Here is a 14,730-nt window from a genome sequence, read left to right on the forward strand (position 1 = left end):
CCACTTTGGAGTAACCCCTGTATTAGGCAGTTGGTATCACAACTGGTTTAGAACTAGAACCATGCACTGATGTCCCATTCTGGTTGTCAGGGCTCCCAGGAACACATGGGATGGGCGATGTTAATAGAACAAAAGTGGATGAGTGTTGCTATAAGGAAATCTGCAGGAGCCTCCGGGAGTCGCTCTCCAGATCCAGTGGGACTTTGGATCCATTAAGCCAAATTGCCTTAGAAGTCTTTGAAAATCTCAGCCTAGCTCATCAACACGTTAAGCACAGCAGTCTGGTGTTCGAGTGTATTTAGCAGCCATAAGAGAAAATGCCATTTGATACCTGTTAACTCCTGTGAGCAGGCTGCAGGCAGCCCCAGGTGTGCCAGAGATACGGCATTTGCAGGCACTTGCATGTTCAGAGACACTCTTCCTATGCCATTGCCTGAGTGCAGTGGGTGTGCAGGTCATTTTGCAGGAGTCAGTGCTCATGAGGACAGCACTAGTTTTGCCAGGGACTCTCAGTATAGAACCTTTATGTTCTTTAAAGAGGCAGGAGACGTTGTTAGAACAGAGCATTGTCTGAAAGTGGAACCCACGGAAATTGTAAACATGGCACCTGTGCCTGGAGCAGTACCAGAGCACGCGCCGGTGTCCCACTCCACACGCCTGAGTGCCTGGGGCTGAGTACTGAGCATGCCAGCTCCTCTAACGGGTTCGATTTCAGAAGATCTCCAGGGCGTCCTCTGCCTGCTACATGCTCATCACAAAGGACAAGGACAATATTTTGCTAGAAAGTCATGGGGATTTTGTAAAGCTTTAGAGATACAGGTTCACAGACAGTGTTAATGAGCATTGGTTCTGCTGTCAACATCTACTGAATTCAAACCATCCCATAAATCATTTTGCTAGCTGCCACCGTAGGGGTTGTGAGGTTTTCCACACAGAGGAATCGTTCCCTGGTTGGGACGGGGTACGGTAAAGTGCTGGCTGTGACTAGGTCTGCAGATGTGAACACCCTCAGCTGTCTTGTGTCTTCCAACGTTTCCCCTTGATGCCCAGCGGGCACTAGCACTCTGCATGCCCCTTGCCAGAGGGGCCAGAGGGGGGCACTCAAAGTCCCAGCTGGGGCCCTGGCTATTGTCTGTGTTCTACTGGAGATGCCTATTAGATACCCTGGGTCTGGCTTCTCTATGGAGACTGACAGCTCTTTGGGGCAGGGACAAAGAGCTGCTGCCTGGCCACATTGCCGGTCACTTGCCGTTCCACCCTGTCACCGCTCTGCTGGCCACTCTCTCTCCTCCGGGATGTCTTGCGGTCCCACCAGGAGTGGCGCAGGCTCCTTAAAAGTAGCGGCCACCAGAGCCCGAACAGTGGCCCCATCCCTTCCACTCAAAGCCACGCCCCTGCACCACCCCTTCTCCCCAAGGCCCCGCTCCTACGCTGCCTCTTCCCCCCAAGACCCCGCCTTCCGCTCACTGCTCTCCGCCCCCTCCCCACCCTCACTCGCCCTTACGGTCATTACAAAGTGGTAAGGCAGAGCCCTCCTGGGGTGTTGTTCCCCCCTGTTCAAGCACCCCTGGGTCCCTGCACTTCACACAGCTCTCACTGATTTCAGCTGTTAGTGAGGGAGCCTCACTGCTAGCACAGACTGGGCAGTTTCTTGCATGAGAGACACTGTCCCAAATAGGGTGACCAGATGTCCCGATTTTATCGGGACTGTCCCGATATTTGCTTGTTTGTCTAGCGTCCCGACTGATGTTTGGTTGGGACGCTGGACAAAAAAGCAATTTTGCCCTCCTCTCCAGCGCTCGCGCCCCCCCCCACCCCAACTCCGCCCCTCCTTCTCCCATTGGATCCCTCCCCAAATCCCTGCCCTGGCCCCGCCTCTTCCCCAAGCAAGCCACCCGCATTCCTCCTCCCTCCTGTATGGCAGCGGGGCAAGCGCTGGAGGGAGGCCACCGGACAGCAGCGTGCCTGGGATGTGAGGGGGATGGAGGGAGGAGATGTGGAGGGGGGATGGAGTGGAGGGAGGAGGGTTGGGCATCTTCCAAGAGCGTGGGAGGGGAAGGGAAAGTTGCCGTGGGTGCTGGGGGCTAGCTGGGCATGGCCCGGGCTGCATGCAGGCAGCAGCTGGGGCTGGCTCCGGCCCAGGTGGGTGGCGCGGCCCGGGGGTGTGGGCTGCCGGAGACACGCAGCGGAGAGGAGCTGTGGGGCCGAGACTTGTCCCAGGGGGGTTGGCCGGCGGACAGGGGCGAGGAGCCGGCCGGGGTCCCCCGAACCGATAAACTTCCCCGCCGCTGCCGGGGAGCCCGGCGCCTCTCCCGCTCGGCTGCACTCCAGCGGCTCGCCCTGCCAGGAAGGAGCCGCTGGAGTGCAACTGAGCGGGAGAGGCGCGGGGCTCCCCACCGGTGGCGGGACGCTCCTCATGTGCCCAGGGCGGGCCGGGGAGCGGGAGGCTCCGCAGGGAGGGCAGCGCGTGCGGCCGGGGCGCTGTGTGTGATCTGGCTGCGCGGCCGAGGCCTGCTAATGCGAAACTGCTTTTTTTTTGCTCTACTCCCCGCGTCCCGATATTTCATCCCTGTGATCTGGTCACCCTAGTCCCAAAGCAGGACTAATGCTTAGAGCTGGTTATCAGTGATTTCCGATCTGTTGATCTGCAGCAAGACTCTACATTGAGTCGTAATCAGCTCTGTTATTCCACAGAGACGAACAAAAGGGTGAAATGGTGCCTGGAAGCCTTAAGAAGAATCCACCCCACCAAGAATCAACACTTGTCGCTACCCGCTCACAACTCCACTGACAATGTTTTGGGGTCACTCCTTGCCTTTATCAACCTAGGGGCCTGGGACAATGCCTATTAACAGGTGCTCCAGTGGCGCAATTGGTTAGCGCACAGTACTTATAGGACAGTGCTGAGAGGAGCTATGCTGAGGTTGTGAGTTCAAGCCTCACCTGGAGCACTAGTTTTCATTAACCAACGGGCTTCACCCACTCCTTTGGCCCTGTGGAATGTAGAATTCCAGCCCAGGGGACACTGAGGAGGGGAGGAGTCAAAAATGCCCCTATTACCTCCTCTCCAGAGTGCAGGTCAGAATCTACAATCCTTTCTCCTGCACCAGCCCCTGTGCCAGGATCCCTCAAGCAGAGCCTGGAGTCCTGCCCATCCTTTGACCCCTGAGCCTTGGGAGGGAGAGGAGCAAGGTAGCCATGGCTAGAGGGCTTTCCCTTCCCCTGCCCACTTCGCTGGTTCTTGTCACGCAGACATAGGGTGACCAGATCACCCAGGTCAAATATCGGGACCCGGAGGGGAGGGGGGGGGGGGGCGTAGCAAAAAAATAAAAAAAAAACAGCGGCAGAGCAAAAAAACAACCCCCTCCTCACTCCGCAAGCGCTGGAGGGAGGCCCTGGAGAAGCAGGGGGAGCGCGGTGCTAGGGTGAGTGAGAGTCAGGCCTGGCCCTGAGCGCAGGCAGGACTCAGACGGGCGGTACCTGGAGGGAGAGGAGGGGGGTGGCCCGCGGGGCCAGGCCGGACTCTCACTCACCCCAGCACCGCGCTCCCCCTGCTTCTCCAGGGCTTCCCTCCAGCGCTTGTGGAGGGAGGAGGAATGGTGTGCCTGGGGAAGAGGCAGGAATTTGGGGGGGAGCCAATGGGGGGAAAAGGGGGCGGAGTCGGTGGAGTCGGGGCGGCGGGGGGCGCAAGCACTTCCAGGCTCCGGAGCTTTTGCTTGTTTGTCCCGTGTCCCAACCTAACATTGGTCGGGACGCGGGACAAACAAGCAAATATCGGGACAGTTCCGATAAAATCGGGACGTCCGGTCACCCTACGCAGACAGCAAGCAGCAAAAGACCAGAAGTCCGAAGCGCAGACAATGTGATGTTTTGTGGGGTTAGTTTCCAAGCAAGCAGATTCCGAAGCCCTTCACACAAGTCAGGCTTATCTCTATGCACCGATAGAGTCTGTTCCACATTTCCCTTCCCAGTTCTCACACCGCAGAGCGTTTACCCCACGTCCCCCTTCCCAGCTCTGACACTGCAGAGCCTTGCCTGTGTCCCTGTTCCCCATTCCCTGTTCCCGTTCCCCCCGTTAGCAAGCATGATTCCAATTTCCCCTTCCACTTCCTGTTGGACCCCAGTTTATACAGTAATATTCTCAGCTCTACCTTAACCAATCATTTTACTGAAATTTAACTAGCCAATTCTAACATATTGTAAGATAATTCTCTAACCAATTATATCCCACTCCCCTAATTAACTTACACCTAGCAAAATTATTCTACAGACAGAAACAATTAGAGAACCAGACAGACTGACAATAGAAAAGTGGAGGCCATAAAGATAAAACCTACAGAAATGAGGGTTTTACAACCACAGCCATTGAGAAGGGATTTCTTGCCAGACCGGATGCTCTCTTAAGATCTGTTTCTTTATCTGGTGGCGATGGGCACTACCAGGACAGGATCGTCTTCCTGACAGCCCAATAGCACCTTATTTCAGTGTGACTGGTTTGGGATGTGAGGATGTGACCGTTCGCTTCCCAGCTTATGGCTGCCCCTGCTGCTTAGCCAAAGGCCTTAGCCTAAGAACAAGGCCTCAGACTCTCCTAGTGAGACAAGGCCCAGACACAGGCAGACTGTGATTTTGATTCTTTGTTTTATACCCTGTCACTAGCTAAGTGATAAAAATACACCTAAGTTCTTCAAGTCTAGGCCTGTACAGGCAGCCTGAATATCTCTATTCTAACAGCCATTGGTCCCTGTGGAAAAATTATCTATGCAAGGTCGTCCCTAGACATTTTGGTGCCCTACACAGCCATCCCGACCCCCGCCACCCACAGGGAGGGGCAGCTGGCCCCAGGCCTCCACGGGGATAGGGGGGAAACCACCCCCCAGCACGAGCCAGCAGAGCGGAGCGGGCTGGGGCCAGGTCACTCCACTTCCCGCCGCCCGGTAATTGCAGGGTGGGCCTGACCCCACACTCACAGGATGGCGGGAAGTGGAGTGATCCGGCCCCAGACTGCTCCACTCTGCTCCCCTGGCTCCTAGCCTTGGAACTTGGGGGGGAAACGCCCCCCAGCACTCTCCAGTGGCGCGGCTGGGAGCCGATGGAGCAGAGCAGGCTGGGGCGGGGTCACTCCCAGTGAGGGCAGGGCGGCCTGATCCCTGCTGCAGTCCCCCGGGATGTAGCTCAGGGGAAGGGGCGGAGTGGGGGGGGATGGGGGGGCAAAGCAGGGGTGGGGGCTTTGGGGAAGAGGCGGAGCAGGAACAGTATCTATGTAGGTCACTGAGTGGGTGGTGGGCTGAGCTTCCCCCCAGCTGGAGCTTTTCAGGGATGAGATTTTGATGAAGTGCAACAAGAAGAAAATCTCTCCTGTTCCTGCTTGTCACCTTTTGCCCTTCTTGTGCCCCCCTCAGCCTCTGTTCTCCCTGATAGGGGAGATGCAGAGCCAAGCCCCAGTCTTCCTGAGTCATAGAGTCTGTATCCACCTCGGAAATATTGCCACTGGAGAGTATGGCTCCCACTTCTTCCGTAGAGGGACTGCAACAGCGGCTCCCCAGTTGGGTCTGGGGGCATCAGAGATCCAGGCTATAGGGTGCAGGTGATATAGGGCCTATAAGTCCCCTGCCTGAGGGGAGGCCAATGCATGAGGTGGGCCATAAGCACCACAGGTTTTAACCCTGTCTGCTTCCTTCCCCATGTCTCTCATTTAGATTATATTGAAGTACACCTGTGGCTCGGGATATGGATTTGTGGGCACAGCATTGTGCAGTGGGCTTCCAAGACAGCCTGTAATTCAGCCAGGGGTTTGCAGCTGGGCCTTGGGCTGGAGGTGATTTTCTCTCCACACAGCAGATGGGGGATGCGCTGGGACCAGCTCCTGGCTCTTTTTTTCTGAGCTGGTTCCCCGTGAGGACACACCAGTCATCACTGCTATCTACCTAGGGGAGAACCACCTGGGAATGTGCTCCTGGCCCAGCTGATTTGGAAGGTTAAACGGGATAGTGGACAACACAGCAATGTGGGCCTACGTCCCTGAGAAAACAAAGGGGGGGAGGGGGTAAGAGCAGAGACGAGAACTAGTGATGCGGGAGGAGAAAGGGTCTCGAGGGAGGGAGCAGCTGGAGAGAACCAAGGAGTGCAGCAGACAAATCTGCTGTATGAATACTAGTGGTCACAGGTGTTCTAGAAAAAATTCAGAGCCAGCTGGTCCTGTGGTGTAATGGTCAGCCCTCCGGACTCTGAATCTCGCAATCCCAGTTCAGAGCTTGGTAGGATCTGCTGGAGCTGTGTCAGATTGCTACGAAACCCTGGAGGTCCTGCTGCTCACCATCCCAATTGTAGAAGAGTCTCTCTTTTCCCTCCTGCTTGGCTACTCATGCCTGCTCAGGGGAGATCTCTGTTCCAGATGGCCACATGCTATTGAACTTGAGAGTCCAGCTAGAGATGCCTTCCAGCCTTTGGGTTGACTCATAGCAGCATTCCTGGCTGCCACAGCTGATGATCACAGGCTCTTTGGCACCCCGGGCCCTAATCGGAGCTCCCCATAGTGGCTTGGGCTCCCTAGGTGGCTTTTACCATGGCCTGGCTTCAGCTTCTGTCCTGGCTGAGGGCAGGGCCTCCAGGGGAAGAGGAGAGGTGGGGCCTTGGAGATGGGCAGGGCCTCGTGGCTCCCCCACTTCCACTGAGGTTCCGGAGCTTTTGCTCAGGAGCAGAGGCTGCATCATTGTTTAAATCTAAACCAGCCCCAGATGAGGAGGGAGACATTCCCCAGGGATCTCAGTCCTAACCTGCCTCCTGTCCTGCTGCCAATGCAGCTCAGGCCAAGCCTGCAGCCCCCAGCTGTTGCTGCTGCAGGGGGTGAAGCCCTTTCACTCGTATTGCTGAGTGTCCCTAGCTCTGCGGCCTTTCTCTCTCCTCGTGCTGAGGGACCTTCCACTCCATTCCCAGCCCACGTCCTAATGATCCAGGGGGTCTCCTCCCAGAAGAGGATCATTCGGGGCTGGATCCCTCTTTGCCTTTTCTCTGTGTCTAGCACAGTTCGAGGTGCCCATGGGGGGGTGTATGACCCCATGTAGAGCTGCCATTCAGCTTCCCTCATTTGGTCTCATCTTTCACTGAATCTGATCTTTTTTCAATCCCTCATCGCCATCCTCCCAAGCACATTTCAATTGCCTCCACCTCCCTTAACCAGGCCGTGTCCCTGTAGTGTGTGCTGTCTTCATAGGTCCTCTCTCCATCTTTCTCACCCTCTCGTCTTGAGTCTCCTGTGTCTCTGCTCTCTAAGCACAGACTGACTCTGCATTTCTGGCTGTTCAGAGGACGGGAGGGCCATGCCTATGTGTGGCCAGCAGACAGCCACAAAGACACCTGGCCAGCCTGCTCCCTGCCATGCCAAACACCCACTGATGGCCACCCACAGACCAGCATGCGGGGCGACTGCTGATGCTCTGTGGCCAACATCAGAAAACGGTAGGAAAGCAGGGCCAGCACCCTTGGTGGGGCCTCTGACTGTTCCCACTCAAGGTGCTCACTTTGGCAGTGGAGCAGGAGATTTTACCCCAAGAGGCTTTTCCCCAGCTGGCGAGAAGCAGAGAAACACCCAGGCTTCCAAGGCGCTATTTAGGAAGCCCCCTCAAGCACAGGGACAGGCGCACATTTGGAAGAGGAAACTGCTCTACACACTAGCCCGGGCAGCCGCCCATTTTCTTTGGCAAGTCAGGAATGGCAAAGGCTAGACTGGAAGCACGTGGGGCTCATGCCCCAGCCTTTGTGACGCCCAACGCCCAACTCCTTCCCGGACTGTAGCTGAAGCCAGAGGATTGGCCTGAGTGGTCAAGAAGAGGTTCCAGTGCTGAAGGGAGCAGGACTTTCAGCACAAAGGTAAAATGGCACAAGCACAACCACGAAGGGACTTGAACCCTCAATCTCCTGATCTGAAGTCAGATGCCTTATCCATTAGGCCACGTGGAACAAACCTTTCCAAGTACTTCTTTAGAGAAGACAGACACTGTGTTTCTCAGACTCAGATCACCCAATGAGGGAGGCCAAGACTCTCTGTGCACAAGAGACATGTGAGACTTAATTCTCTGGAGCCAGGTGCAGGACTTTGGCAGGAGGGTTAGGCATGGGGGATTGGGGTGCAGCGGATGGACCAGCTGTCTAGGTGTGGAGATTTAGTCGCACTGAGGCACAGGAGGGAGGAGGAGGAGGAATCCTGCTGATAGGCAGTGGCTGTGGAGAAAAAGAGGTGGTGATTCCCCCATCCTAAATGGGCTGGCTGGCCTGATCCTTCTCCCCTCTGCAGAGTGTGGCGGGGGCTGCAGCTCGCCCCCTGTGGGGCAGGAAGGCACAGGTTCAGGGTGCTGGGCTCCGATGCACCTGGAGGGCAGCTCCGGTGGGGCTGGGCAGGGCCTGTGGTTTCCGTTCTGCATTGCCTGGTGCTGGGCCCTTGCACAATCCCAAGCCACGCTGCACAGTGCGCCCCGAGAACGGGTGGGGGGCCAAGCAGATGATCCAGCACGAGGGGGGAGAGGATATGTGGTTGTGGGGAGGGAAGGCCTTTGGCTGCACTGGGGGAGTGCAGAGCAGGGGTGACACCCCAGAAACCTGTAGCAAAGGGATGGACAGGTGTTGGGGAGGGGGTGGATAGAAGAGGCAGTGAGCCTAAAAGGGGAGTGGGGTCTAGTGGTCACAGTGGGCTGGGAGCCAGGACTCCTGGGTTCCATAGTGGTGGCTGTTTTTCCCTGTGTCTCCCTCCCTAGAGATCCCAGCCCAGCCCCCTAGCGGAATCTGAGCAGGGGAGGGGGTTGCCCTTCCACTTCAGGCTCGTGATTCGAACCCCTCCCCCCACGGGCTGTGACATCACGGAATCTCCCCCTCAAGTCAGAAAGTAGGAGCCCCCCCCCCCCCCGCATGCAGAGGAAGCTAGTGGGTTTCTTGGGGGTCTCTGGTGGAGGTGACAGCACCCACCAGACACTCACTCATGGCTGCAAGGAGATCCCCCTGCGCCCTCCTAGACAGCCCCCTGCTACGAGGGGCCGGGACACCCAGCCAGGGTCAGGAGGTGAGATGGGGTCACAGTGGCAGGAAGGGGGCAGAGCTGGGGGCTGGTGCCAGGTCGGGTGCTGGCTACACGGGAAAAAACTGCGTTGCTCCGTTACATATTTCCCACGGTTATAGCTGAATACAGGGTTTGGAATGACTTCAGGGAATATTTTGTTTCCAAACAGACTCCAGATACCAAACGAGGGTGCTAATATGCTCCCCCTGAGCCCCTCCCCCATTACCCCAGTATCCGAACATCTTCCTAATCTGCAGGGTAGTTCTCTCAGGCTCGTGCGAGGGCGGGAAGCACCACCAGCCCCATTTCCCGGACGGGAGAACGGAGGCCCAGAGAGGCTGAGTGATGTGCCCAAGGGCACCTGGGAAGTCTGTGGCAGAGCAGGAGTCTGGGCCCGCAGGCTTTTTCTTAAGCATGTTTCTGTCTCCCGCCTCCAGGTCTGGCCTGCTCCTGGGTCGCTGGGGGAGGCCTCAGGGCAAGGGGCAGTGCGAGGGGGGCAGAGCCGGCTTTAGGCCAATTCAACCAATTCCCCTGAATCGGGCCCCGCCCCTAAGAGGGCCCCGCACCCAAGCCCCGGTACGGCGTACCGGCAAGAGCCAGTGTGCTGTACCCGGGTGGCCCGGCTTCCCCAGGGGGCAATTTAAAGGGCCTCGGGCTCTAGCAGGGGCTGGAGCCCCAAGCCCTTTAAATTGCCACCAGAGCCCCACTGCTGGAGCCCTGGGGTAGGGCTGCGGGGCTCTGGGGCTATTGAAAAAGTCCGGGGCTCCCGTTGCTGCTACCGCCCCGGCCCTTTAAATAGCCGCTGGAGCCCCGCCGCTTCCCCAGGGCTCCTGCGGCTATTTAAAGGGCCAGGGCGGTGGAAGCAGGGGAGCCCCGGGCCCTTTAAATAGCCCCCGAGCCCCGGGCTGCTGCTGCTGCTATCCCAGAGGGGGAGGGGGCACTTACCGTACAGGGTGGGCTATACCCGCACCCTCTGCCCGCACCAGCCCCGCATCCCCTGCCCTGCCCGCAGCCAGCCCCTGTCTCCAGCCCCGCACCCCCTGCCCTGCCCGCACCCGCCCCTGTCTCCAGCCATCCCCGCACCCCCTGCCTGCAGCCAGCCCCTGCTGCACCCCCGGCCCTGTCTCCAGCCAACCCCTGCCGCACCCCCCTGCGGCCCTGCCCGAAGCCAGCCAGCCCCAGACACCCCCCTGCCCGCACCAGTCCTGCACCCCCTGCCCTGCCTGTAGCCAGCCCCGCACCAGCCAACCCCTGCTGCACCCCCCTGCCTGAAGCCAGCCAGTCCCGCACTCCTCTGTCTCCAGCCCTGCCAACCCCTTCCGCACCCCCCTGCGGCCCTGCCTGAAGCCAGCCAGCCCACCCCACACACCCCTGTCTCCAGCCAGCCCCGCACCCCTTGCCCTGCCTGCAGCCAGACCCTACCTCCAGTCAGCCCCTGCCCTGCCTCCAGCCAGCCTCATGTCCAGTGGTGCCCTGCAGTTCCCAGGGCAGTAACCCTGCACACCTGCTTCAATGAGGGGGGCAGGGAGTAGCTGGGACCCACACATGTGCACACCCTAGGGTGACCAGACATCAAATGTGAAAAATCGTGACCGGAGGGGGGGGGGGTAATAGGATCCTATAGAAGAAAAAGACCCCAAAATAGGGACTGTCCCTATAAAATCGGGACATCTGGTCACCCTAGCACACCCGCAGGGAGTGGTGGGGACCCGCATATATGAAACCGAGGTCATTTCTAGTTCAGGCCCATCATTTTAAAAAAGAACTTTAGGTAGGGTTAACATACATCCGTATTTTCCCGGACATGTCAGGCTTTTTGGTTCTTAAATCGCCGTCCCGGAAAATACAGATGTATGGTAACTCTATTGGTACAAAAAATACATACTGTGGCACATTCCTTAAATCAGAACTTTTTATAGGGAACTGGTTGCTAAGAAATTAAAGGCTTTTTTTTACTGTTTTTTTTTTTTTCGTCATCCCTGCCGGGGCTCCGCCGAAAATGTTCAAATTGGGCCCCGCACTTTCTAAAGCCGGCCCTGGAGGGGGGCCTCGGGTGAAGGGGCAGTGGGAGGGCAGGGTCTCGGGGGAAGGGGCTGTGCAGGGGCAGGGTCTCGGGGGGAAGGGGGCGGTGCAGGGGCAGAGACTCGGGGGTAGGGGCAGGGTATTGGGGAAAAGGGGCAATGCGAGGGCGGTGCCTTGGCGGAAAGGGCGGGGCGGGGCGGGGCAGGGCAGGACTTTAGGGGAAAAATGGGGATTGGGGGAACAGGGGATGTGAGGCCTGGACCTCGGGGGTAGGGGCAGCGTGAGGGCAGAACCTCAGAGGAAGGGCCGGTGCCTCAGGGAAAGGGGCGGTGCAGGGGCAGGGCTTTGGGGGAACGGGGCGGGGGGAAGCAAGGATTCATTCAGTTCAGTGTCAGATTGGTCTTTGGGGGGGGAATGTTATTGAAGTGAGTGTTAAAGCCAAGCTCACACGAGGTAGGAAGGAAGAGGCTGTATGTCATGCCTGGGGACAGACAGGAGTTAGGGGAGCTGACAAGTATCCGATCACAAGGCACATCAGACACACACAGAAAGAAACCAGCACAGACCTAGACAGGGATGAAAAAGCTTTTGAAAGCACCAGCAAATAAGGAATGCTAGGAATATGCACCATAGTGCTATAAAAAAAAAAGCATAAAGTCACCCAATAAAAACAGATGTGGCACTAAATTACCAAGCACAAACCCCACATTTAAGTGTAGGTAGTCTCTTGGTCTATCCAAGGCCGTGATCAAGTGTCTTGATGTTTTGGTCTTTTGGCCTCGAAATGAAAACCTTGCCTTTGTTTCAGGGACCTTGAAGTGAAAAAAATTCTCTAAGTTATAAGGCTAAAAAAAAAACCCACTTTCATGCTTTCCCAACACCACGCTGCCCTCTTGCTCCCACTGCTTTCCACATCCTCGCGAGCTGCCCCCAGCCAGGCCCCACACCCCATTCACACATCTTTGGTCACTACGTAGCTCAGTGGCAATCACTGCCCCGAAGTGACTCCGGTGCCAGCACTCACAGCACGAACTCCCCACCCCGAATTCTGTTCACACAAAGAGAATTCTCTCTGCCCGCCTCCTTCGGTTCACCTCGCTTCTCTCACTGCTGCCGCCAGACACTGCTCATCTGCATAACCCCGCCCACAGACACGTGACACCTTCTGTCGTTCTGGTCTCCAGTGAGTGAGTTGCCTGCGGGGAGTGCGCACGTCACCACAGGTCACAGCTCCAACACACGTTACAGCCCCAGCGCACGCGGCTCCGCTCCAGCGGCCATTCTTAGAACCTTCCATGAGATTCCATCTCCCGGCTCCCTCCGGGGCCAGCAGCAGCTGGGCGGGGAGTGTCTGTGAGCCCCGGGCCAGGGGCGGGGCTGCGGGGAGAGACCCAGCAACACTGGGGGGCGGGGGGAGGGAGGGAGGGACCCAGCCCCATAGACCGGTAGGGGCAGGGGATATTGGGGGCAGGGGAGGGGATGGGGAGAGAAGGGGGGAGGGAGAGATCCAACCCCATAGACCGGTAGGGGCAGGGGGATATTGGGGGCAGGGGGGGGATGAGGGGAGGAGAGATCCAGCCCCATAGACCGGTAGGGGCAGGGGGATATTGGGGGCAGGGGAGGGGATGGGGAGAGAAGGGGGGAGGGAGGGACCCAGTCCCATAGACCGGTAGGGGCAGGGGGATATTGGGGGCAGGGGAGGGGATGGGGAGAGAAGGGGGGAGGGAGAGATCCAGCCCCATAGACCGGTAGGGGCAGGGGGGTATTGGGGACAGGAGGGGAGAAGGGGGTTGGCAGAGACCCAGCCCGGGGTGCAGGGGAATGGGGTGGTTTGGAGGGAACTGGGGAGGAGAAGAGACACATGGGGGGAACACACGTTGGGACAGGGAAACTGACTCACACTGAGTACATGCGGAGCAGGGCGGGGTGGTGGCAGATCATGCTGGTCCCAGGGTAATTTCTGGGGGTTCTGTTTCCCCACTGGGCTGGGGACGGAGCTGCCAGTGGGCTCACCTCTGGGCTGAGGAGACCTGTGGTGGGGTGGGTGCAGGGGCTGTGTGTGTGTGTGTCAGGCTGGGGGAGCTGCCTGGGCAGAGGTGCTGGAACTGGGGGTGCTGGGGGTGTTTCCATCACACCCAGGGGTTACGGTTGGTTCAGTGGCTCAGCACCCCTCCCCCCCACTATACAGATTGTTCTGGCACCACTGGCCGAGGGTCACCTTTGAGTGCACTTTGCCGCCCCGCTCAGGCCTGCCTGGCTCTCCTAGGGCAGGCGAGTGCCCAGCTCTCCTGTGGCAGGGCTGGCGAAAGCTCGGTACAGATACTGACAGCGCTGGGGAGCCTGGACAAATATTAGTTGGACAGAAGAGCCTGGGGCAGTTTTATCAGAGAGCAGAAATGAATCCCGAGCACAGCCCTGGAGCTGCAGTGCTCGGGGTGTGGGCCTGGGTCTCCTGAACCGTCTCCCTGCCCCCCCTCATGGCATAACAAGTTCCCTGCAGAGAACAGAGGTGCGGGAACGAGGGGTGCGGCGGGTGCTGCAGCACCCCCATGTCTCACTGTGAAAAGCTCCAGGTGCGGTGGGAACAAAGCCGCATTATTGTGTGATTCTGGAGAACCCCGGAGCTGTGCTGCCCCATGTAGTGTGAGCAGGAATTGCACATTTTCACACTGCTTGTGAACACACCTGGGTACAGTTCGCAGGCTTTCAGCTCCCCCGCTATAAAAAGTGAGAGAGCCCCACGCCCTAGAAGTGCCTGCTCAGCCTGCTGCAGACACTGCCCGGCCTCTGGCCTGCTGCCCTTTCTGCGCCACAAACCCCAGGCACTGAAGAGACGGATCAGAGTGTCGAATTCAGGGCTTGCCTACAGGGGGACACTCAGCAAAATGAAATTTGATTAGCCAAAGGTGTGACTTGAAAGTGGGTTAGTTCAATGGCATTGAACCCCTCACTAACCCCATCACAGAACTGACCTGACATAGAGCAGCATGGGAAAGACAGCTCCCGTCCCTCATTGTTATGAGTCAGGTGGGCCAACTAGGGGCAGAAGCCCACACTATCTTTTCTTGCTGCAGAGCCCAAGATGAGGGATTCACCTTGGGTGCAGGCACCGCTGTGCTTCTAGAAAACAAGCCACCCCTGCACAAAGAGAGATGAAAGGGCTGCCAAAGCCTGGGATTGAACCAGGGACCTTTAGATTTTCAGTCTAACGCTCTCCAAACTGAGCTACTACAGCAGCTGTGAAAAAAAGGTCAGGTGGGCCAACAGCCCAGGCTCTGTTGGGGAGCTTGAGATAAGGGTATTGCATCAGGTAAAGGAACCACTGCGCTCTAAGAGAGGAAGCCACCACTGCACAAAGATAACAGGAGTACTTGTGGCACCTTAGAGACTAACAAATTTATTAGAGCATAAGCTTTCGTGGGCTACAACCCACTTACGAAAGCTTATGCTCTAATAAATTTGTTAGTCTCTAAGGTGCCACAAGTACTCCTGTTATTTTTGCGGATACAGACTAACACGGCTGCTACTCTGAAACTGCACAAAGAGGAATGCAAGGACCTGCCAAAGCTTGGGATTGAGCCAGGGATCTTTAGATCATCAGTCTAACGCTCTCCCAACTGAGCTACTTTGGCAGCTGTATGAAAGTCTTGTGGCCTGCT

The 14,730-nt window shown here is 57.5% G+C and overlaps 3 non-coding genes across 3 annotated transcripts; 1 reads left to right on the top strand and 2 right to left on the bottom strand.

Moving 5' to 3' along the window:
* The first annotated feature begins 2,857 nt into the window (after positions 1-2,857).
* Positions 2,858-2,951, top strand: TRNAI-UAU (transfer RNA isoleucine (anticodon UAU)). Its single transcript has 2 exons — positions 2,858-2,895; positions 2,916-2,951. It is a non-coding gene; the product is annotated as a tRNA-Ile (tRNA).
* An 11,282-nt stretch (positions 2,952-14,233) lies between these two features.
* Positions 14,234-14,306, bottom strand: TRNAF-GAA (transfer RNA phenylalanine (anticodon GAA)). Its single transcript has one exon. It is a non-coding gene; the product is annotated as a tRNA-Phe (tRNA).
* A 324-nt stretch (positions 14,307-14,630) lies between these two features.
* On the bottom strand, positions 14,631-14,703 carry TRNAI-GAU (transfer RNA isoleucine (anticodon GAU)). Its single transcript has one exon. It is a non-coding gene; the product is annotated as a tRNA-Ile (tRNA).
* Between the last annotated feature and the right edge of the window lie 27 nt (positions 14,704-14,730).

Source organism: Emys orbicularis, chromosome 15 (assembly GCF_028017835.1).
Source record: "Emys orbicularis isolate rEmyOrb1 chromosome 15, rEmyOrb1.hap1, whole genome shotgun sequence".
NCBI lineage: Eukaryota > Metazoa > Chordata > Testudines > Emydidae > Emys > Emys orbicularis.